Raw genomic sequence first — 23,750 nt, forward strand, 5'->3', positions numbered from 1 at the left:
AGTCCTAGGTCCAGATTTGGCATCAGACACTTACTAGCTGTGTGACCTGGGGTGAGTCACTTCACCCCCATTGCCTAGCTAACCCTTACTTTTCTGCCTTGGAAACCTATTGATTCTTTTTCTTTTTTTTTTTAACCTTTACCTTCCATCTTTGAATCAATACTATGCATTGCTTCCATGACAGAAGAGTAGGAGGGGCTTGGCAATGGGGATGAAGTGACTTCCTGAGGTCACACAGCTAGGAAGTAGCTACAGTCAGATTTTTTAAACCTTTACTTTCTGTCTTAGTAACAATCTAAGGCACAAAGACAAGGGTGGGGGAATTGGGGTTAAGTGACTTGCCCAGGATCACACAGCTAGATTTGAATCCAGGTCCTCCCCAACCCTAATTTTCACCTCCCTGGGGGCCCCTCTGCCATCCCCCTCCTCAACCCATACTCCAATTTAGAAAGAGAAGGAATTAAAATCCAAGTCGTCTGGCTCCCAAACAGTGCTCCTTCCCTTACACTGAGTTCAGTAAGGGCTCAGAGGGTAAAGATCAGTCTCTGTGTCCTCCAAGAACTCCCCCAGTCCCTCTGACTCTCCTCTCTAAGGAGACAGGCTCCACAAGAAGTCCAGTCAACCTGCCAGAGATTCCATTTTATTGTGTCACTTTCTAGTCACAGAATCAGATGTTCTCATGAGTGTTGTCAGAGATGGGGCTGGTGGGAAGTTGTGACCTTGTGGGGAAGAGGGTGGATAGCATGGTTGGGTGCCACCCATGAAACTTGGAGGGCCACTTGCCTCTGTGTTGGAACTTCTTATGAGAGGAAAGAATGGACACCAGAGGTTTGGTGGGGTCAGGTCTTTCTGGAGTTCTTGTTGGGCAAGGGAGTTTTGGACTTCTGACTCACTGGTTTCTTCTTTGTGTTTTGGGCTCTGAGTTTCAGCATGAGTAGAGGGGGAAAGAAAAAGGGGAACAAGAGTTAGAGTCTGTTAGTTCCAAAGGCACTCAGAAACAAACACAGATAAACATACCCCAAGATACCCAGATACACACACACACACATGCACACGCAGACACACACTCACTCCAGCCTTTCTTCTTCGTCCAAAAACTGGTTCATTACATCCCAGTAGTGCTTGAGTGCAATGGGGCTGGCGTTCTTGCCTGGCCACAGAGGAAGTTCATGCTCTTTAGGTCCCATGCCTGCTGACACCAGCTGGACCTGCAGGCAAGCCAGGAGGAGAAGGGAAAACCAGCAAAACCAGGGCTTAGGTGTAGTCATCTGAAAAGAGATTGAGACTTCAGAATAGATGTCAACTAGACCTCAAAGTTCCCTCTTACCATGAGCAAGAAAAGAGAAAGGGTGCTCTAGCCAGACTGGTTATGAAGTGGTCAGATGACCTTCCTCCAAACCAACCCATATGATGACTTATCTTCTCCTCCCCTCTTGAACTGACCAATGAAGACCCTGATCTACTTGAGAGCTCTTCCGATATTTAAAGGTAACTAAATACCATGCAGCCCAGAAGTTGCTAGACTTTTTTGTGTCATAGGCCCCTTTGGCAGTCTGGTGAACCCCATGGATGCCTTTTCAGAAGGATGTTTTTCAATGTATAAAATAAAATACAAAGGAAACCGGTTATATTAAAATACAGTTACCAAAATATTACAAAACAAGTAAGTTCATGAACCCCAGGATAATGATCCTGGAGGAGAGCCTAAGATACTCATAGAATATCAGCCATCATTGGACTTGCAGTTAGACAGTCTGAAAGACATGAGATTGAGGTAACTAGATGGTGGGTAGAGTGTCAGGCCTGGAATCAGGAGGACCTCGGTTCAAATTTAACATCAGATACTTTCTATCTGGGTGACCCTGGGCAAGTCACTTCAATGTATTTGATAAGTCCTTGACCTTCTTTGTTAGAGAAGAAAGTTTAAGAGAGAAAGGGGGAAGAAAAGGAAAGAAAGAGAGGAAAGGAGGGAGAAAGGAAAGAAAGGGAGGGGGAATGAAAGAAAGGCAGAAAAAAAGATAGAAAAGCAGAAAGAAACATAGAAAGAAAGAAAGGCAGAAAGAGGAAGGAAGGAAGGAAGGAAAAAAGAAAGAAAGAAAGAAAGAAAGAAAGAAAGAAAGAAAGAAAGAAAGAAAGAAAGAAAGAAAGAAAGAAAGAAAGAAAGAAAGAAAGAAAGAAAGAAAGAAAGAAAGAAAGAAAGAAAGAAAGAAAGAAAGAAAGAAAGAAAGAAAGAAAGAAAGAAAGAAAGAAAGAAAGAAAGAAAGAAAGAAAGAAAGAAAGAAAGAAAGAAAGAAAGAAAGAAAGAAAGGAATGAAGGAAGAAAGGAAGAAAGGAAGAAAGGAAGGAAGGAAGGAAAAAAGGAAGGAAGGAAGGGAGGGAGGGAGGGAGGGAGGAAGGAAGGAAGGAAGGAAGGGAGGGAGGGAGGGAGGAAGGAGGGAAGGAGGGAAGGAAGGAAGGAAGGAAGGAAGGAAGGAAGGAAGGAAGGAAGGAAGGAAGGAAGGAAGGAAGGAAGGAAGGAAGGAAGGAAGGAAGGAAGAGGGAAGGAAAGAAAGGGAGGGAGAAAGGAAGGAAGGAAGGATGGTCAGAAGAGAGGGAGGAAGCAAGGAAGCAAGGAAGGTAAGGAAGGAAGGGAGGGAGGGAGGAAGGAAGAAAATATGGAAGGGAGGGAGGAAGGGAGGAAGGAAGGAAGGGAAGGAAGAAGGGAAGGAGGAAGAAAGGAAAACACATGAGTTCAAATCTGGCCTTGGACCCTTGCAAACAGTGTGACCCTGAGCAAATCACTTAAACTCTCTCAGCCTCAGTTTCTTACTTATGGTAGTAGTAGTACCTACCTTCCAGGATTGTTATAAGAATAAAATAAAATAATATTTGTCAGCCAATTTGCAAACTATAAAGCATTATACAAATGCTAACTACACATCAGAGTTGACAAAACAATGACAACTAATTTTTGAGAAGCATTTGGAAGTTTACTTAATAGAAGGGTGTTGAGGACCCTGTGGAAAGAGGTCTGACTTGGAATAAAAAGGTTCTGGCTCTATTGCTTATTACTTGTATGACCATGGGTTCTTCACAACCTTCTGAGCCTCAGCTTCTTCATCTGGAATATGAAGGTCTTTGACCAATTTTCATTCTATGTTCCTGTTAAATTTGAGGAGTCCATCAATCTGATGAGATAGATCCATGGGGAAGACCTTTGGTTTGATAACTGTGGACCATTCTCTTCTCTTTTCTCTTCTCTTCTCTTCTCTTCTCTTCTCTTCTCTTCTCTTCTCTTCTCTTCTCTACTCTTCTCTTTCTCTCTCTCTCTCTCCTCCTCTCCTTTCCTTAACCCTTTCCCCTTCTCCCTGATCCCCCCTTCCCCTCCTCTACTCCTTTTCAGCCCCACCCTCCACCCATGCCCACCCCTTCCTCTTCCATTTCCTCCTGAATGCACCTCCCCTTTCTCCCTGATCCCCCATTATACCCTTATATCAGACCCCTCTCCTCTTATACTCCACTTCTCCCCTACCTCCTCCCATCCCCACATCTGACACTTCCCTCTGACTTCCTCCTTTACCCCTGATTTCCTCCCCTCCTCTTCCTCTTGACCCACTTCTCCTCCCCCAATCTCTGCCTCCATCTGCCCAACCTCTACTCTTCCCCCTGACACTTCCCCCTTCCCTTTCCTCTGACCTCTGCCTCCCCTTCCCCAGCCTTTCCCATTAACCCCTTCCCTTCTCCCTAATCACCTCCTTCCCTTTTCCCTGATTCTCCCTCCTCTCCCTCTCTCCTTCCCCAATCCCCTGCCCTTCCCCTCCCTTTCCCCCTGAACCCTTGCCCTTCCTCTCCCCTCCCTTCTCCCCTGAACTCTCTTTCCTTCCTCCTGAACCCATTTCCCTCTGTCCCTGACCACCCCTCCCTTTTCCCACCTCCTTCCCAACCTCCCCTTATCCTCTCCCACCCCTTCCCCTTTGGCCCTTACTCTCCCAACTTCTAGCTCTCTCATTCAGAAGACAGAGATAGCTCAGTATTCTGCAGAATAAACCTTCATTTGGTAGTGAGGAAGAGGAGGAACCTGCTACATCCACAGTTGAATGAATAAAGAGAGTATTGATTTATTGTATTCTGGGTGGAAACCAGTGTGCTAAGCACTCAAGATGCCAAAAACAAACCAGTAAGACAGTGCCAGTTCTCCAGAAGCTCACGTCCTCACATAGGAGACAATATGTGGAGAAGATTTCAGCTACAAGTCACATGGCAAAGTACCATGTGCAAGGGCAGTAGTGGATAGAGTCCTGGGCTTGGAATCATTCCAACCTCATTGGGACAAGTCACTGAACCCTTTTCCCTCAAAACAAGACAATCAGTAGAGGAGGTGTGAATCTTAAAATTTCTCAGACTCTACCTTGGAACATTATCTTAAGGTTATGGTTAAGGTTATTCCCCATTTAAACAGTGGAGGTACTTGATCAGGAATGTATTGGGAACTTTAAAATTACTCCACCCATACTTAGGCATACTTTAGGGGAAGATAAAGTTGTAAAACTCCTTAGTGAACAATGAAGGTACTTAACTCCTACTTATAGTGAGGCCAAAACCTTAAACTAGGTCTGTTTTTAGATCTAATACAAAAGGGTGCTAAATACCTATGAAGGTCAAATTAATCACTAAAAGGTCAAGTAACTTACAAAGGGCAAGCTTAGCAAAAAGGTGAGAAGTACTCAGAAGATATAATCTACCCAGAGAAGGGAAGAACTAAAAACTAAGAATGGGCTGTCTTAGGAAAAGCATCTACTGTGATTGGTAGACATGAAAATTTAGGGGAGGTGACACAAGAGAAATTTCTCTTTAAAAGGAGCTGTCTGAACCAGTTCTAGGTAGTTCAATTAGTTCAGCTTTGGTAGCTGAATTGGAGCTCAGACTCGTTGGAGTAGCTGGGTCTCTGGACACTAGAGTTTTGCTTGGAAAGATCTTGTGGTGAGTGATTAAAGACTGACTTAGTTTCTCTCTTAAAGAGAAAGGCCTAGGCCCTAGCCTTTTCCTACTACTTCCTCTTACTCTGTCTCTTTCCCTTTTCTTCATTCCTTCACTTATACTAATTAAAATCTCCATAAAAGCCAGCTGACTTGGGTATTTCATATTTGGGAATTTTTCCCATGGCGACCACTTATTTTTTATATAAAATCAAGAAGCTAAAAATTATCTTTACAGTTTGCGCAATTCACAGTCTTGAAACCCATATTTTTTGCGGTCACAGAGGCCAGGTGCCTCAAGCGATAGAGAGCTACCTCTGGAGTCTTTCAAGACTCCCATTCAACTCTGGTCTAGCTGTGTGACCCTAGGCAAGTCATTGGACCTCCACTGCCTAGTCCTGATAGCTCTTCTGCCTTGAAACTGATATTTAATATTGATTGTAAAATGGAAGGTAAGAGTTAAAAAAAAAAACATCAGCATTTGAACACAGATCAATTCTGACTTCAAGATCCATATACTTTCCTCTAAGTTTCTATCCTAGCATTGATACTTATTACCTGTGTGACCACAGGCAAGGTATTGAGCCTCTGGGCCTCAGTGTTTTTTCACCTATAAAACAAGAGGACTGGACTAGATAATATATGAAGTCACAACAAGCACTAAGTCTTATGATCCAGCCTAAATTGTGTCAATCCCCTGTACTCCATCTAAAACAAATGATTAGCCTGAAAAGGTCTCTGAGGATGGGAAGCTTACTGTCCCCTTGGTCAGTCAGCCCATTCACATAATCAATTCATTCAATCACCATATTCCTTAGAAAATTCTTTCTTAGGAGGTGACAAGATTCCTTTGAGTCCCCCAACCCACTTGTTGAAATAATAGTAAAAGAATAATTATTTATATAGCACAGTATGAAGCACTTTTTATGCCTATTATGCCATTTGATCCTCATAACAATCCCCTGAGGTAGTTACTATTTTTATTCCCATTTTACAATCAAAGGAACTGAGGCAGGAGCTAGTAAGTGTCTGAGGCTAGATTTAAACTCACTTAGTTACCTTTAGTGACTTCCTAAAAATTGTGGAAGAGAGTGGGGAAGGGAGGATGTACCCAAGATGGTGGAGCAGAAGCAGGGAAAACTGGAACCACCATAGGAATCCTCTCCAACCAACCTTAATATAATGCCTCAAAATGAATAATGGAGTGAAAGAACCCATCAAGAGACAAAGTGAAGCAAATTTCATGCACAGCAACCTGGAAGGTAGGCAGAGATGATCTAGTTCACTGGGGTGAGAGGGGAGCCCAGCAAGCAGTATACACCAAGGTGTACCAGCTCAAGCCAACAGCAGGCCCCCTACTCCTACCCCATATCTACCCTGGGCCCAAGCCAGTGCCCAGACCCTGAGATCCTGCCTAGGCCAACAGCAGTGGAACCTAGATTTTCAAGCCCCAGTGAAGATACATACTGATATCATGGGAAATTGTCCTCCAGGTAATACCCTAATGGGGCCCCTTGACCCCAAGAACTAAAACTACCATGTCCTTATTTATGTACTGCCATAAGGATATGTTATCTCAAGACTTCAGGTTTCACTGACCTGACCTAGGTCACTAGCCAGACCATATGTTAAAAGGAAACATCTGGGTACCAGGGACGAAGATTGATGTGTCTTCACTTTTGGCTCCTGATTCTCAAGACGACCCCACCCCTAGCCCCTCTATATAAACCAGACCTCTGCAATGTTCAGGGTCTTCTGCTTCTTGTGGAGACCCAAGCTATAGCTTGAATAAAGTACCTCTTGTGTATTGCATTACTATGTGTGTCTCCTCCTTGGAATCTGAACCAGAGCTGGACCAAACACCAGTACAAGCCTGCAATGAGGTCCAGAATCTGAGATCAAGGCAGTCTGTGATACATGCCTGATCTGTGTAAGCCCAGAGCAAGGCTGGGAGCTCTAGCTCAAGCTTGTAGTGAGGACTTGAACCTCAGCAGGAGACAGTCTGTCTGGGACATCTGGTCTGGGTAAATACAGAGTGAGGCCCCAAGCTCCAACACAACACAGTCCCCAGGGCACTAGCCTATATGAGCCCTGAGGAAATTAGCCCCTACTAAAGCTGAAGGCAAAGTTACAAGCCCTAGGGCAGGACAATCCATGGTGTTTCTGACCTGATCAAGCCCAGAGTGAGACCAAAAGCCCCTGCCCAAGCCTGAGACTTGGAGCCAGAAAAGGAAGTTCTCCGTGTTTTGAGGTCTACAAGCCATCAGCAGTCCAAGGAGGTAATTGAATCAGCAATGGCAAGTGATTTTCAGAGATCTCAGTCCACAGGATATCATATACTTTGGAAGAACTGAAACTTGCAGAAACTCAGAAATAGAGCTAAGGATAGCAGCAAGGAAGAACTAAAGTTTAAGGCAATGCCTCTCTCCTCCCACCCTGAGAACAAAGTCCCCCTTTAAGATACAAGTGAAAGTCAACAAAAAAGGCTGAAGTAATGAGCAAACATCAAAAAACCCAAACACTGAACTATTGAAAATTTTTATGGAGACAAAGAAGAACAGGGCACAGACACAAAAGGGGGCAGTGAAAGCGATGAAAATACATGAAAAGCTTCAAAGAAAAATATGAATTGGTTTCATATTGTAGAAGAGCTCAAAAAGGATTTCAAAAATAACAAGAAAACTAAGGAAAAGAAATGAAAGCAATGGAAAAAGAAAATAACAGCAGAATTGGCAAAATGAAAAAAGAGGTTCAAAAGATCAGGGAAGAAAATCATTCCTTAAAAATTAGAATTGGGCAACTAGAAACTAGTGATTTCATGAGACATCAAGAAAAAATAAAGCAACATCAAAAGAATTTAAAAAAAAAAACAGAAAAAAACCATGAAATATCTCATTAAAAAAATTACTGAACTGGAAAATACATCTATGATAGACAACTGAAGAATTACTGGACTATTTGTACCCCAAAGACATAATAAGGAAAAAGACATGTACAAAAATATTCATAGCTGCACTCTTTGTGGTGGCAAAAAATTGGAAAATGAGGGGATGCCCTTCAATTGGGGAATGACTGAATAAATTGTGGTATATGTTGGTGATGGAATGCTATTGTGCTCAAAGGAATAATAAAGTGGAGGAGTTCCATGGAGACTGGTACGACCTCCAGGAAGTGATGCGGAGTGAGAGGAGCATAACCAGGAAAACAATGTACACAGAGACTGATACACTGTGGTACAATCGAATGTAATAGACTTCTCCATTAGTGGCAATGCAAAGACTCTGAACAATTTGGAGGAACCTACAAGAAAAACTACTATCCACATCCAGAGGAAAAACTGTGGGAGTAGAAACACCGAAGAAAAACAACTTCTTGAATACATATGTTTGGGGATGTAGACTAAATTAACATCCTAGTGTAAACAACAACATGGAAATAGGATGTGATGGAAATAGGTTCTGATCAAGGACACAAGTAATACCCAATGAAATTGCGTGTTGGTTGCAGGAAGAGTGGGTGGAGGGGAGGGAGAGTAATAATGTGACTATTGTAACCAAGGAATAATGTTCTAAATTGACCAAATAAACTTATTCAAATGGGGGGAAAAAAGAATTACTAGTCTACCTGAAAGCTGTGACTTAAAAAAAAAAAGCCTAGAATCATAATACAAGAAATTATCAATGAAAACTCCTTTAATATTGTTGAACAAGAGAGTAAAATAGAAATTGAAAAATTCCACACTTCACCTCCCAAAATAAATCCTCAAATGACAACTCCCAGGGATATAACTTTAAGAACCCCCAAGTCAAGGAGAAAATACTATAAAGTAGTCAGGAAGAAATCATTTAAATACCATCAAGTTATAGTCAGAATTACATAGGACTTGGGAATCTCCACATTAAAGAATTGAAAGGTTTGGAATATGGTTTTCTGGAAGGTGAAAGATCTAGACTTATTACCAAGAATTGCCTATCCAGCAAAATTGAGTATATATTAAGGGGGATATATTTTTTAAAACATTTTATTTGGTCATTTCCAAATATTATTCATTGGAAACAAAGATCATTTTCTTTTCCACCCTCCCCCCCCACCTCTCCCATAGCCGACACATGATTCCACTGTGTATCACATATGTTCTTGATTCGAACCCATTTCTGTTTTGTTGGTATTTGCATTAGAGTGTTCATTTAGAGTCTCTCCTCAGTCATATGGGGGGATATATTTTAATAAAATGGAAGTTTTCCAAGCATTCCTGATAAAAAAAAAAGACCAGACCTAAACAAAAAATTTGATGTCCAAACACAAGACCTAAGAGAAATCTAAAAAAGTAAATAAGAAAAAGAAAATTTAAGGGATTCAATAAAGTCAAATTGCATGTACTCCTAGATGGAAAGATGATATTTGTCATACTTTTAAAAAATTGGTTGGGTTTTTTCAGTATTAGAGCAATTAGAAGGAATATTCATAGACAGATGGTTTGGGAGTAAGCTGATTAGGATGATCTGATATTCACAAAAAAATCAAGGGGTGAAAAAAGAAGATTACACAGAGAAAAGTGAAGGGAAAGGTGGAATGGGGCAAATTCTCTTACCTAAAGAGGCTCCAAAAAACAATTACAGTGGGAGAGAGATGAGGTAGTGACAGGCAATGATAAAAATTACTCTCATCATAACTGGCTCAGGGAGAGAATAACAACCACACTAATTCAGATATAGAATCCATTCTTACCCTACAAAAAAGTAGGAAGGGGAAAAGGAGGGGGGAAGGGAAGGAGTCAAAGAAGGGAGAGGGAAGTGGGAGGTGGTTATTAAAAGCAAAACATCTGTGAGGAGGGAAAGAGTGAAAGGAGAAAGAGCAGAATCAAAAGGGCAAAATGAAGTAGAGGGGAATAAACATATCTAAACATAAATCATAACTATGAATGGGAATGGAATGAACAAACCCATAAAATGGAAGCAGATAGCAGAATAGATTAAAAACCAGAATCCTACAATTTGTTATTCACAAGAAACATATTTGAGACAGGGAGATACACAAAGAGTAAAGGTAAGGGACTAGAGTAGAACTTATTGAACATCATCTGAAGTAAAAAAATGCAAAAGTAGCAATCTTGACCTCTGACAAAGCTAAAACAAAAATAGATCTGATTAAAAGAGATAAAGAAGGAAATTACATCTTGCTAAAAGGTACTATAGACAATGAAGCAATAGCAATACTTAATATATATGCACCAAATGGTATAGTCTCCAATTTTTTAGAGAAGAAATTAAATTAAATGATCTTCAGGAGGAGATAGATGTTAAATGATACTAATGGGGGACCTCACCTTTCCTTTTTCAGATCTAGATAATCAAACCAAAAAATAAACAAGAAAATAAATAAAAGAAATTAATAAAATTTTAGAAAAGTTAGACCTAATAGATCTCTGGAGAGAATTGAATGGGAATAGAAAGCATAGAAATAGAAAGAAACCTTCTTTTCAGCAGTCTATGACTCCTATACAAAAACTGAACTTGTATTAGGGCATAAAAACTTCACAACCAAATGCAAAAAAAGCAGAAATAATAAATGCATCCTTTTAAGATAATAAGGCTATAAAATTATAATCAAAAAGAATCCATGGGAACACAAGTCAATAATTAATTTGAAACTAAATAATTCTAAAATAAAAAAGGTGTGGGTCAAAGAACAAATTCTACAAACAGGAATTTCATTAATGAGAATGGCAATGAGGAGGCAACATATCAAAATTTATGGGATATAGCCAAATCAGTACTTAGGAGAAATTTTATATCTCTAAACACTTACATCAATAAAATAGAGAAAAAGCAGATCAACGAATTGGCCATGCAACTAAAAAAACTAGAAATAGAACAAATTTTAAATCCCCAATGAAAGACTAAATTAGAAATCCTATGAATTAAAGGAGAAATTAATGAAGGAGAAATTAAAGGAGAACTAAAGGACAAATTAATAATAATAAAATTGAAAGTAAGAGAACAATTGAACTAAGAAACAAGACTAGAAGTTGGTTTTATGGGGGAAAACAAATAAAATATTGGTTAGTTTGATTTTAAAATGAAAGAAGAAAATCAAATAATCTGTATCAAAAATGAAAAGGGTGAACTCACCATTAATGAAGAGGAAATTAAAGCAATCTTTAGGAACTATTTCCCCTAATTATTTGCTAATAAATCTGACAATCTAAGTGAAATAGATGAATATTTTAAATATATAAATTGCCCAGATTAACAAAAAAGGAAGCAGAATACTTAAATAATCCCAACTCAGAAAAATAATTTGAATAAACCACCAATGAACTCCGTAAGAAAAAACACCAGGGCCAGGTGGATTCACAATTGAATTCTATCAAACATTTAAAGAACAATTATTCTCAATACTCTATAAACTATTTGGGAAAAGAGACAGAGAAGGAAGCCTACAGTGTAGAGTGGAATTCCGGGGAGACTCTTACCCTGAGAAATCACTCTAATGAGCAGACAGGAGACTTGATAAGATGCTGGCAGAGAAAAGTGGCTTTATTCAGAGAAAACATCAGACAGCAGGGGGTAAGGAAGAGGGAGGGGAAGGGGAGGAAAAGGATTCTGCCCAATCAAGTGGCTTGCTAGGAGTAAAAATGTGCTCTCTGCTTCTAGATATAATCACAGACTTTTATAACAATCTTCACACAAGATTCTTCTCCTCCCCTCTGTCCAATCCCCGATAAGGGGTAGGGGAGGTGGGGTGCTGTGATATCTACAGTCTTGAGCTCGTGATTTTCAACATTATGTACCTCTAAAGACCCCTCATGATACAGAAAAACTCGTGACTATAATGGGATTCCCAGGCTGGGACCATAATGATACTTTTGAAACTCACTGTACTTTTCCCTCATTCAGCTTATATGGTAGTTGGCTTTCTTCCCAGGATTTAGGATACAGATAAACTCTTCTCAAGGTTTTTGAAAATAGGTCAGGAAAACTAGAAGTTTTATGTGGTGGGGGTGGGGATCAGGCAGTTTTAGTCTAAGAAATAGTTACACTAAGGGTTCTTAAGAATTGGGGTTACAAGCTAAACTACTCTGAGAATTACACACTGAATCTCATCCACACATGACCATACTTAACTTAGTAGTTAACTAAGCCAGAAAGAGTAAAAACACTAAGAAACTTAGAGACCAATTTGCTTAATGAATATAGATGCAAATTTTTTAAATAAAATACTAACAAGGATACTACAGCAATATATTACAAGGATCATTCACTATGACTAGGTAGCATTTATACCAGGAATTCGGGGATAATTTAATATTAGGAAAACTATCAGCATAATTGACCAGATTAATAACAAAACTAACAGAAATCACACGACCACCTCAACAGATGCAGAAAAAAAAACTTTTGGCAAAATACAACACCCATTCCTATTTTTTAAAAAAAGGAATAAAGGGGTCATTTCTCAAAATGGTAGGCAGTATCTAGTTAAAACCATCAGCATGGGAATGTTAGAAGCCTTCCCAGTAAAATCAGGAGTGAAGCAAGGATGCCCATTATCACCACCATTATTTAATATCATACTAGAAATGCTAGATTTAGAAATAAGGGAAGAAAAAGAAATTGAAGGAATTAAAGTAGGCAATGAGAAAACTAATCCTTTACTCTTTGCAGATGATATGATGGTATATTTAGAGAATCCTAGAGAATCAACTAAAAAATTAGCTGAAATAATTAATAACTTTAGTACAACTGCAGGATACAAAATAAATCCACATTAATCATCAGCATTTCTATTTATTACCAGTATAGTTCAGCAGCAAGAGACAGAAAGAGAAATTCCATTTAAATAACTCCAGACAATATGAAATACTTGGGAATCTATTTGTCAAGACAAACCCAGGAATTATATGAGCACAATATTTTTCACATAAATAAAGTCAGATCTAAACAATTAGAAAAATATTAATTGCTCATGAGTAGCCAGAGCTAATATGATTAAAATGACAATTATACCTAAACTAATTTAATTATTCAGTGCCATATCTATCAAAATACTAAAAAATTACTTGATAGAACTAGAAAGATAACAAAGTTCATCTGGAAGACAAAAGGTGAAAAATATCAAGGGAACTCATGAAATAAAACATAAAGGAAGGAGGCCTAGCAGAACCAGATCTCAAACTGTACTATAAATCAGCAATCATCAAAACAATCTGGTACTAGCTGAGGAATAGAAGGGGAGATCGATAGAGCAGACTAGATACACAATATTCAGGGGTAAATGACCTTCGCAATCTGATTGCAATCGGATAAACCCAAAGATCCTATCTTTTGGAATAAAAACTAACTGTTTTAACAAAAACTGCTGGGAAAATTGGAAAACAGTTCATTTCACATACCAAGATAAATGGATATATGATTTAGACATAAAGAGTGATACTATAACCAAATTAGGGGAACACAGAATAGTTTCCAGGCTGATCTTTGGAGAAGGGAAGACTTTGTGACAAAACAAGAGAACATTATAAGATATAAAATAAATAATTTTGGTTATATTGAATTATGCAAGAAAATAATTAAATTAGTCAGTATCTTGGTAAAGCAAGCACACAAAAAAATGGGAAGAGATATATAAAAATCCACTGCAGAAAATAATTCCTTAAAAAGTAGAATTGGTCAAATGGAAAAGGGGATACAGAAGTTCATTGAAAAAAATAATTGCTTAAAAATTAGAATTGGGCAAATGGAAACCAATAACTCTGCAAGACATCAAGAAACAATCAAACAAATGAAAAAAATAGAAGAAAATGTGAAATTTCTCATTAGAAAAACAACTGGCCTAGAAAATGAATCAAGAAGAGATCATTTAAGAATTATTAGACTATCTGAAAGCCACAAAAAAAAAACAGCAAAACCTAAACATTGTATTTCAAATTATCAAAGTAAACTGCCCTGATATCCTAGAATCAGAAAGTAAAATAGAAATTGAAAAAAACCCATTGATTACCTCCAGAAGGAGATACCAAAATGAAGACTCCCAGGAATGTTATAGTCAATTTCCAGAACTCACAGGTTAAGGAGAAAACACTATTAGCAACCAGAAAGAAACAATTCAGATACTGTGGAGCTACAATAAGGGTTACACAGGATTTAACCGCTTTTGCATTAAAGGACTGGAGGACCAGGAATATATTATTCTGGAAGGCAAAGGAGAAAAGATTGTGGCCAAGAATTACCTACCTAGCAAAAAAGAGTATAATTCTTCAAGGGGGAAAATGGATATTTAGTAAAATTGAGACCTTTCAAACATTACTAATGAAAAGATCAGAACTGCATAGAAAATTTGAATCTCTAATACAAGATCCAAGAGAAGCATATGTAAGGGCCAGAAATGCAAGGGGTTAATATAAAAGGTTGGACTAGATTATTTAAGAATAGGGTCTCCAAGAATTTAATCAATTCCAAAATTGTTTTTTTTAGCAATTTATTTATAAAATATAGAAAGAGTGAAAGTAAGAAAATCAGAGAGAGAATAGGGTAAGTTATCTAGCCTACATGATAAGTATTTTGCTCTGACCCCTGGCTCAACCCAGGCAGGGCTAATTAGTCCTTAGCCATAGGGGTCTCAGCCTTGAGTCAAGGACCTGGGGATGCACAAAGCCTCTCTCAAGAGGGTAGGTCTCTTCTGAGGCTATTCTCTTCAGAAAATTCAGGAATGGAATCAGACTTTTTCACTCACCCCACATGGTAGTTCTAAAGGAAAAATTCAAGACCAGTCTGAGGTCTTAAGCTGGAGCTCCTTCAAGATCAAGTTGAAGGCAAAAGACTCTTCACAGGAAGTTCTTGGCATTTTTAAAGACCATTCCTTTTTGTCACTTCCTGTGACTTCCTTCCATTTTACGTGTACCAATTGCTGCTAAAGCTTTGCTCAGGACTGCCCAGGGGGCAGTCAGTCAATTCTGATTCATCACCCACTATTGCACATGTGGGTCACAGATCTCCCCCACTCAAGTGTAAGTGAGGGTATATATGCTTCTAGTGATCAAATCTAAAAATGGGCAGGGGAGAGTTAATCTCATCTTCACACATAAGATAACAAGGAAAAAGAAATCATAGGAGATTCAATAAGATCAAACTGTTTATATTCTTACTGTAACCACAAAAATATGGTTTACCAAGACTGTGAATTGCCAGATAATTTTTAGTGTCTCGATTTATATTAAAAATAAGTGGTCACCATGGGAAAATTCCCAAATATGAAAATACCCAAGTCAGCTGGGTTTTATGGAAAGTTTAATTAACACAAATGAAGGAATTAAGGGAAGAGAGAGAGAGAGAAAGAGAAAATAGTAGAAAGGGCCTAGGCCAAAATGGCCTAGGCCTGAGCCTTAAGGGAGAGAGAGTCAGGCTTTATCACTCATCACAAGATCGACCCAAGCAAACTCCAGTCCTCCACTGAACTCCTGAACTCCCGAACTGAGTTCAGAACTCCAATTCAGCTTCTAAACTGAACTGAATTCTCCTTTTAACGAAATTTTCTCTTATGTCACCTCCCCTAAATTTTCACATCTACCAATCATAGTAGATGCTTTTCCCCAGGACTGTCCATTCTTAGTTCACATCTTCTTTTGTTATCATCTTCTCTAATTAGATTATATCTTCTGAGTATTTCACATCTCTTTGCTAAGCTTGCCCTTTGTAAGTTGCTTGACCTTTTAGTAATTAATTTAACCTTCATAAGTACTTATCACCTTTTTGTATTAGATCTAAAATAGACCACCAAGCTTAGGGTTTTTGCTTCACTATAAGTATGAGTTGGAGACTTTCCATTGTTCAATCAGGAATTTGCAACTTTACCTTCCCCTAAGGCACTGTCTGAGCAGAGTGGAGTAATTTTAAAGTTCCCAATACATTCCTGATCAAGTACCTCCATTGTTACAATAGGGGAATAGCTTAACCAAATCTTCTAAGGTATAGTCTGAGCAATTTTTAAGATTCACACCTTCCATTGTAATAACTCTTTCATGCTTCTTTTGAGGCCAAATGGTCTAGGCCCTTCCTACTATTTTCTCTTTCTCTCTCTCTCTCCCTTCCCTTAAATTCCTTCATTTGTATTAATTAAAATCTCCATAAAACCCAGCTGACTTGGGTATTTTCATATTTGGGAATTTTTCCCATGGCGACCACTTATTTTTTATTTAAGTCAAGACACTAAAAATTATCTTTACAGTTTTGGCAATTCACAGTCTTGAAACCCACATTTTTCGCGGTTACAAAGGGAAGATGGGAAGGGGTAGCAAGCTATCATCGGATTTGGCTCAAAGAAGAAATAACATAAACACTTAGTTGGCTATAGAAATCTATCTTATCTCAATAGATGCAGAAAAAGCCTTTGACAAAATATAACACTCACTTCTATTAAAAACATTTAAAAGCATAGGAATAAATGGAACTTTCCTTAAAATTATAAGTAGTTTCTAGCCTAGACCATCACCAAGTATCATCTGCATTGGGGATAAGCTAGAAGTCTTCCCAATAAGATCAAGAGTGAAGCAAGGATGCCCATTATCCCCACTATTATTTAATATTGTACTAGAAATGCTAGCTTTAGCAATAAGAGAAGAAAAAGAAATTGAAGGAATTAAAGTAGGCAGTGAGGAACTAAACTTTCACTCTTTACAGATGATATGATATACTTTGAGAATCCTAGAGGATGAACTAAAAAGCTAGTTGAAGTAATTATTTAGCAAAGTTGCAGGATACAAAATAATCAGCATTTCTATCAGCAAAGTTCAGAAGCAAGAGATAGAAAGAGAAATTTCATTTAAAACAATTCTAGACAATATAAAGTATTTGGGAATCTATTTGCCAAGACAAATACAGGAATTATATGAACACAATTACAAAACACTTTTTACACAAATAAAGCCAGGTCTAAACAAATGGAAAAACATTAATTACTCATGGGCATGCTGAGCTAATATAATAAAAATTATAATCCTACCTAAATTAATTTATTTATTTGTGCCATACCAATAAAACTAACAAAAAACTGTTTTATAGAACTAGAAAAAATGGTAACAAAATTCATCTGGAAGAACAAAAGGTCAAGAACATGAAGGGAACTAAATGAAAAAAAAAAAAGAAACGTGAAGGATGATGGCCTAGCAGTACCAGATCTTAAACTGTACTATAAAGCAATAATCATTTTTAAAAATCTGGTACTGGCTAAGAAACAGAATGGTAGATCAATGGAATAAATTAGGGGTAAATTACCTCAGTTAGCTAGTGTTCTGATAAACCCAAAGATTCCTGCTTTTAGGATAATAACTCACTATTTGATGAAAACTGCTGGGCAAATTGAAAAACAGTATGGTCAAAATTAAGTATAGATCAATATTTCACACCTTATTATACCAAGATACAGTCAAAATAGGTATCTGATTTAGACATAAAGGTGATATTACAAGTAAATTAGGGGAACATAGAACAGTTTACCTGTCAGATCTATAAAGAAGGGAAGAAATTATAACCAAACAAGAAATAAAGAGCATTACAAGATGTAAAATGAATAATTTTTAGTACATTAATTTTTAAAGTTTTGTACAAACAAAACCAGTGTGAGCGAAATAAGAAGGGAAACAAACTGGGAAATTTTTTAATACTCTGATAAAGGTCTCATTTTTCAAATATATAAAGAACTAAGTCAAATTTATAAGAATGCAAATCATTCCCAATTAACAAATGGTCAAAAGATATAAACAATTTTCAGATGATGAAATCAAAGCTATCAGTAATCGTATGAAAAATGTTCTAAATTGCTCTTGATTAGAGAAATCCAAATGAAAACAACTCTGAGGTTCCAATTCACACTTAGGAGATTGGCCATTGTACCACTAAAAGAAAGTGATGTAATAGTCAGAGAGACAGAGGGGGGGGACTAGAATGATGCTGACCCAAGAAACAAGTTGATGTAAAGGACTGAATTCAAGGTAGCAACTTCCTTCTTGTTTCTCTCTGCTGGACAGCCCTAATGGAGTCTGACCTAACAGATGGTGAGTCAGCCCCTCCCAAACCTTCTTCTTTGTCTTTGAAATTTCTCCCTCCTATTACAAAGTTCTGAGGGCATTTTCTGTAATTAAAGATCTAATTGATTTCTTGGGGGAAAGGAAATAAGAAGATAGGGAGAGAGGGATGGAGGCATTTCCCTAACTCTGTTACTATCACTTATTGAAAGCTTTATTTTAATTCAAAATCTCTTTAAGAAAATAGGTTTGACTTCTTTTGAGGGAAAAATAGTTATAATTCAGCAGGGGTCTTCAATGGGCTCCAGAACTCTATTCAGCTCAGCCAGGTAGGGGGGTAAAAGCAAAGCAATTCTTCTGCCTTCCTCCTTTCAGAGGGGTTGGCCAGAAAGAAGTGAAGCCCAGAAACAGTTCTGGCTAGCTGTTTATGCTTTTTGAAACCTTCCATGGAATTCTCCCTTCCCCCACTGGATCTGGAAAGTTTCATCTGTTCATCCTGGGTTCATCTTCTTTGAATCTCTGGTTTTCCTGGTTTTTGCCCATTTCTCTCTATCACAGTGATAAATGTTGGAGGGGATGTGGCAAAATTGAGGCACTAATGCATTGGTGGAGTTGTGAACTGATTCAACCATTCTGGAGGATAACTTAGAATTATGCCCAAAGGGCTACAAATTAATACATATCTTTTGATCCATGAATACCACTACTGGGTCTGTATTCCAAAGAGGTAAAAAAATTAAAAAACCAAATGGGAAAGGTCCTACTTGTACAAAAAATACTTATAGCTGCTTTTTCTGTGGTGGCAAAGAATTGGAAACTAAAGGGATGTCCATTGCTTGGGGAGTGACTGATCAATTGTCATTTATGATGGTGATGGAATACTATTGTGGTGTAAGAAACAATGGGGGGGGGGGAAGAGGGGGTGGTAGGCAGATAGATAGCTTAGTAGATTGAGAGCCAGGCCTAGTAAGACAGGAGGGGAAATTTTTTTTTAATTTAAAAAAAAAAAAAAGACATGAGGTTCTGGGTTCAAATTTGGCCTTGGACACTTCCTACCTGTGTGACCCTGGGCAAGTCACTTAACCTCCAATGCCTAGCCCTTACCAGTCTTCTGCCTTGGAACCAATACACAGGATTGATTTTAAGATGGAAGGTAAAGGTTTAAAAAAAAAGAAGAAACAATGAGCAGGATGATTTCAGAAAGATCTAGAAAGCCCTACATGAACTGCTATAGAGTGAACAGAACCTAGAAAACATATGCAGTAATAGCAATATTGTGGAATGATCAAATGTAATAGATTCAGCAATACAATGCTCCAGGACAGTTCTGAGGAACTTATGAGAAAGAACACTATCCACATTCAGAGAAAGAACTGTGGGAGTAGAAATGCAGATGAAAGCATATGATTTTTCACTTATTTGAATATACATTTTGGTTTTAGAAGATTATTTGCTTACAAAAATGAACAATATGGAAATGTTTTGTGTGATAATGCATGTATAACCCAGATTGAATTGCTTGTCAGCTCCAGGAATAGGGAGGGAACGAGGAAAGGAGACAATTTGAATCATATGACTTTGGAAACTCATGTGGAAATTTATTATTACATGTAATTGGTAAAATTTTTTTTTAATTATAAAATAAATAAAATAATTCCAAATAATATAAAATACCTAAAGGCCTACTTGCCAGGACAAACACAGGAATTATATGAACACAGTTACAAAACACTTTTCACACAATTAAGTCATTTCTAAACAACTGGAAAAATATTAGTTGCTTATGCGTAGGCTCAACTGATATAATCAAAATGAAGATTTCCTTAAAATAATAAGTAGTATTTACATAAAGCCATTAGCAAGCATTATCTGTAATGAAGACAAACTAGAAGCCTTCCCAGTGTGATCAGGGGTGATACAAGAATGTCCATTATCAGTACTATGAATCAATATTGTACTAGAAATGTTAACTATAGCAATAAGAAAAAAAGAAACTGAAGGAATTAGAATAAACAACGAAGAACCAGAACTATCACTCTTTGCAGATGCTATGATGGTATACTTAGAGAATCCTAGAGAAGCAACTAAAAAATTAGTTGAAATAATTAACCACTTTATAAAGTAAACCCACAGAATCATCAGCATTTCTACATATTACCAACAAAGCCCAGGAGCAAGAGATAGAAAAAGAAATACCATTTAAAATAACTAGAGATGTTAAGATTAATAATGGGATTAACATTTTTAAATATGCATCTGGCTATGGATTGAATGCTTTATTAATCAGAAAGGAGAAGGGGAGAAAGATGAGAGAGTGGAGGTAGATTACTCTGAAGTAAAAATTAAGATAGAGATTCCATTTTGCTGACTAAAGCCTAAACCTCTTCCCTCAGGGACCAGACCTAGTTCAGGATGACAAACCTTTTAGAGATGGAGTGCTAGGACCCACCCCTGCCCCACCCCCCAGACCCAGTGCCATGCCCCGCCCCTCCCTTGTATCCCCCATCTCACCCTCCTCTTACCCCAGACAGGCAAGTTAAGTGAGGAATGTCCTCAGGCTTGTATGGAGTGGGAGAGGGGAACAGTTCCACCCTGAGTCCCTCTGGCTTTCTGGTAAAAAAAAAGAAACCGACTGCAGGCTTGCCCACAGATATGAGAAAATTAGGACACTGATGCTTTGTTGGTGGAGTTGTGATCAAATCTAACAATACTGGAAAGCAATTTGGAACTATGTCCAAAGGAACAAAAATGTCCAAATGATATTGTGTAGTCTCTTTGACCCAGAAATGACATTACTAAGTCTATATCCCAAAAAGATGCAAAAAAGAAGGAAAGAGGTATTTATACAAGAAAACTTATCATGGCTTTTTTTTTTTTTTGTGGCAGCAAAGAATTGGAAATTATGAGGCTGTCCATCAATGGAGAATAGCTGAACAAGTTGTGGCATATGATTGTAATAAAATACTATTGTGCTATAAGAAAGGATGAGGGGGATGATTACAGAAAAACCTGGAAAATTTTACATAAACTAATACAAAGCAAAATGAGCAGAACCAGAAGAACACTATACACAGTAACAGCAATATTTTTTGATGAGCAATTGTGAATGGTCTAGTTATTCTCTGAAAAACATCCCAGACAATCCCAGAGACTCATGATGAAAAATGCTATCTGCCTCCAGAGAATGTACTGATGGAGTCTGATTGCAAACCAAAACACACTATATTTCACTTTCCTTCTGTTTTTTTTTTATTTGAGATCTCTTCTGTAAAATGACTAATATGGGAAAATGTTTTACATAATTGCACATGAAAAATCTTTATCAGATTTCTTAATATCTCAGGAAACCCTCAGAGGGATGAGAAGGATGGAGAACAGGAGAGTGGAGGTGAATTTGAAACTCAACATTTTTTAGAAGAATGTTAAAAATTGTTTTTACTTGTAATGGGGGGGGGGGGGGAGAAACATTAAAGAAAAGGTTTTAGTTTATCTCCATTGCACATTAGTCTGATTTCAGATAGACATTTATTATTTTAAAGAAAGGTCTATTTATTCTGTATTTTCTAGGGTTTAAAGCAGAAATATTTTATCAAAAACTTTTTCTGCATCTAACAACATAATAAGGTTTTTATTATTAATATGATTAATGAAGTTTATAGTTCTTATAATAAACCAACCCTATATTGCTGGTATAAATCCAACTTGGTCATTGTGTATAATATCTGTGATATGATATTTTAATCTATTTGCTAATAATTTAACATTTTCTCATCTATGTTGTTATTATGATTTTTAGGAAAGGGGAAAGGAAGGTTATACACAAAGGAAGAATCACATATAAATAAAATGAATTTATTAACAAAGAAGGGAAAGGGAAAGGAGGATAAGGGGAAGAGGTTGCATCTGACTTATCCCAGTTATTAAACCCACTGTCTAACTACCCTAAACTAAATACTTAAGTTTCCTAAGGATAAGTCCAACAGGGAACCAGATTTCTCACACACAGAGAGTCCTTGGTGGGTCAGGTACAGTAATCCTGCTGAGTCTTCCGATGTCCCAGGAAAGAGAGGTTCCTCCAAGTTTCCACTCTGTCCACCAAAGGGTATGGAGAATTTCCTCTCACCCTTGTTTGATGGTATTCAAAGAGGCTGCTTGCAAGCTGTCCAGGAGGGTCCAGGAGAGATCAGATCTTCACCTGTGAGGCTTCACTTTCAGCTCCAGACTGACAGTTGAAAAACTGCTCCTTTCAACAGCTTAGAATCCTGACCCAGTAGCTCTCAGAATCCAGGCCTGTCAATCATACTCTTGCTACTTTTACCTTTCCTTGCCACAATGTTCATTAGGAATATGAGTCTAAATTTTCTTTTTCTTTATTGATTCTACTGTTTCATGTCTGAACATCATATTTGTTTCAAAGAAGGGATTTGGTAAGATCTTGCTTTTTGCTAGTTTGCAAATAGTTTATGTAATATTAGAATTAATTCTTTAAATGTTTGGTAGAATTATTTGTAAGTCCATCTGGCCCTGGATTTTTTTTCCCCTGTGGAAGCTCATTTATGGCTTTTTAAATTTCTTCCTTTGATATCAGATTACTTAAATTCTCTATTTCTTATTCTGTTCATTTGGATATTTTCTATTTCTGTAAATATTTCATTTAACTTGTGGGTTTTATTGACTTATAGTTGGACTAATTAGGTTCTAATAATATCCTTTATTTCTCTTTCATTTATTGTGAATGCTCCCTTTTCATTTTTGAAACTCGTAATTTGATTTTCCTTTTTCTTCTTTTTAATTAATTAATGGTGTTTGTTTTTTAAAAGTTTCTAGTTTTGTTTATAGTGTTTTTCTTTTCAGTTTTGTTCATCTCTCCTTTGTTTTTCAGGTAGACTTAAAAAAGATCATCTCTGAGGAAGATCATCTCTTGCCAATCAAGAAGAGAGACATCTATGGAGGAAGAATGAAGGAACATGGCAGGAGAGGAGAAAGAGAGAGAGAGAGAGAGAGAGAGAGAGAGAGAGAGAGAGAGAGAGAGAGAGAGAGAGAGAGAGAGAGAGAGATCCAAAGAATAAGCTTAAGCAGAATAGAGGGAGTACTAGTCCTAACTGCCACTAAGAAGTGTGTGACCTTGGGCAAGTCATTTCCTCTCCCTCAAAGCCTCAGTTTTTCTCACTGGAAAATAATTATAGTAGTTAGCATTTATATAGCACTTTAAATTTTTTAAAGCTCTTTACAAATATTATCTCATTTCATCCTCACAATAATCCTGGGAGACAGGTGCTATTGTTATCCCCATTTTATGATTCAGGAAGCTGAGGCTGAATGAGGTTGTGTGATTTACCTGGGATCAGAGCTACTAAGTGGCTGAGTTGGGATTTAAGTTCATATTTTTCTGATTCCAAATCCAGTGCTCCAACAATCTATTGAGCTACCCAGAAATTAAAAATGAGAGGGCTGGACAAAATTAGTCCAAAGGTCCCTTCCACCTCTGACATCCTAAGGTTTTATGTGTGAGTAGGTGAAGTTAGGGCAGAGAAAGACTTTCCTACTTGATTCTTTCTCATTATTTACTTTGTTAATCTATCTACACTTTTGCATGAGCATGATGCATGAGCATCACTCCTGTGATAACTATTGTTATACCAACTGAGGTCATTGGCTATGATTTGTCCAGTTGGTTACCCAGTCATGCTGAACCTGAGAAAAGTAGTTTTTAGAATGTATAGGAGAGCAGTTGTTCCAATAGCATCCCCCAACATGAACCTCACCTGCTTTAC

At 37.7% G+C, this 23,750-nt stretch overlaps 1 long non-coding RNA gene across 3 annotated transcripts; it reads right to left on the minus strand.

Annotated features, from left to right (window-relative positions):
• Window positions 1-624: 624 nt before the first annotated feature.
• LOC103092801 (uncharacterized) lies at window positions 625-22,174 on the minus strand. 3 transcript variants are annotated; one of them, XR_008916385.1, is made up of 3 exons: window positions 22,100-22,174; window positions 1,072-1,268; window positions 625-918 (listed from the first exon to the last, which is right to left on the minus strand). It is a non-coding gene; the product is annotated as an uncharacterized LOC103092801 (long non-coding RNA). The 3 variants fall into 3 exon arrangements; XR_008916384.1 differs by lacking the exon at window positions 22,100-22,174 and adding an exon at window positions 11,431-11,583; XR_008916386.1 differs by lacking the exon at window positions 22,100-22,174 and adding an exon at window positions 11,087-11,105.
• Window positions 22,175-23,750: the final 1,576 nt, after the last annotated feature.

This window comes from Monodelphis domestica, chromosome 2 (assembly GCF_027887165.1).
Source record: "Monodelphis domestica isolate mMonDom1 chromosome 2, mMonDom1.pri, whole genome shotgun sequence".
Classification (NCBI taxonomy): domain Eukaryota; kingdom Metazoa; phylum Chordata; class Mammalia; order Didelphimorphia; family Didelphidae; genus Monodelphis; species Monodelphis domestica.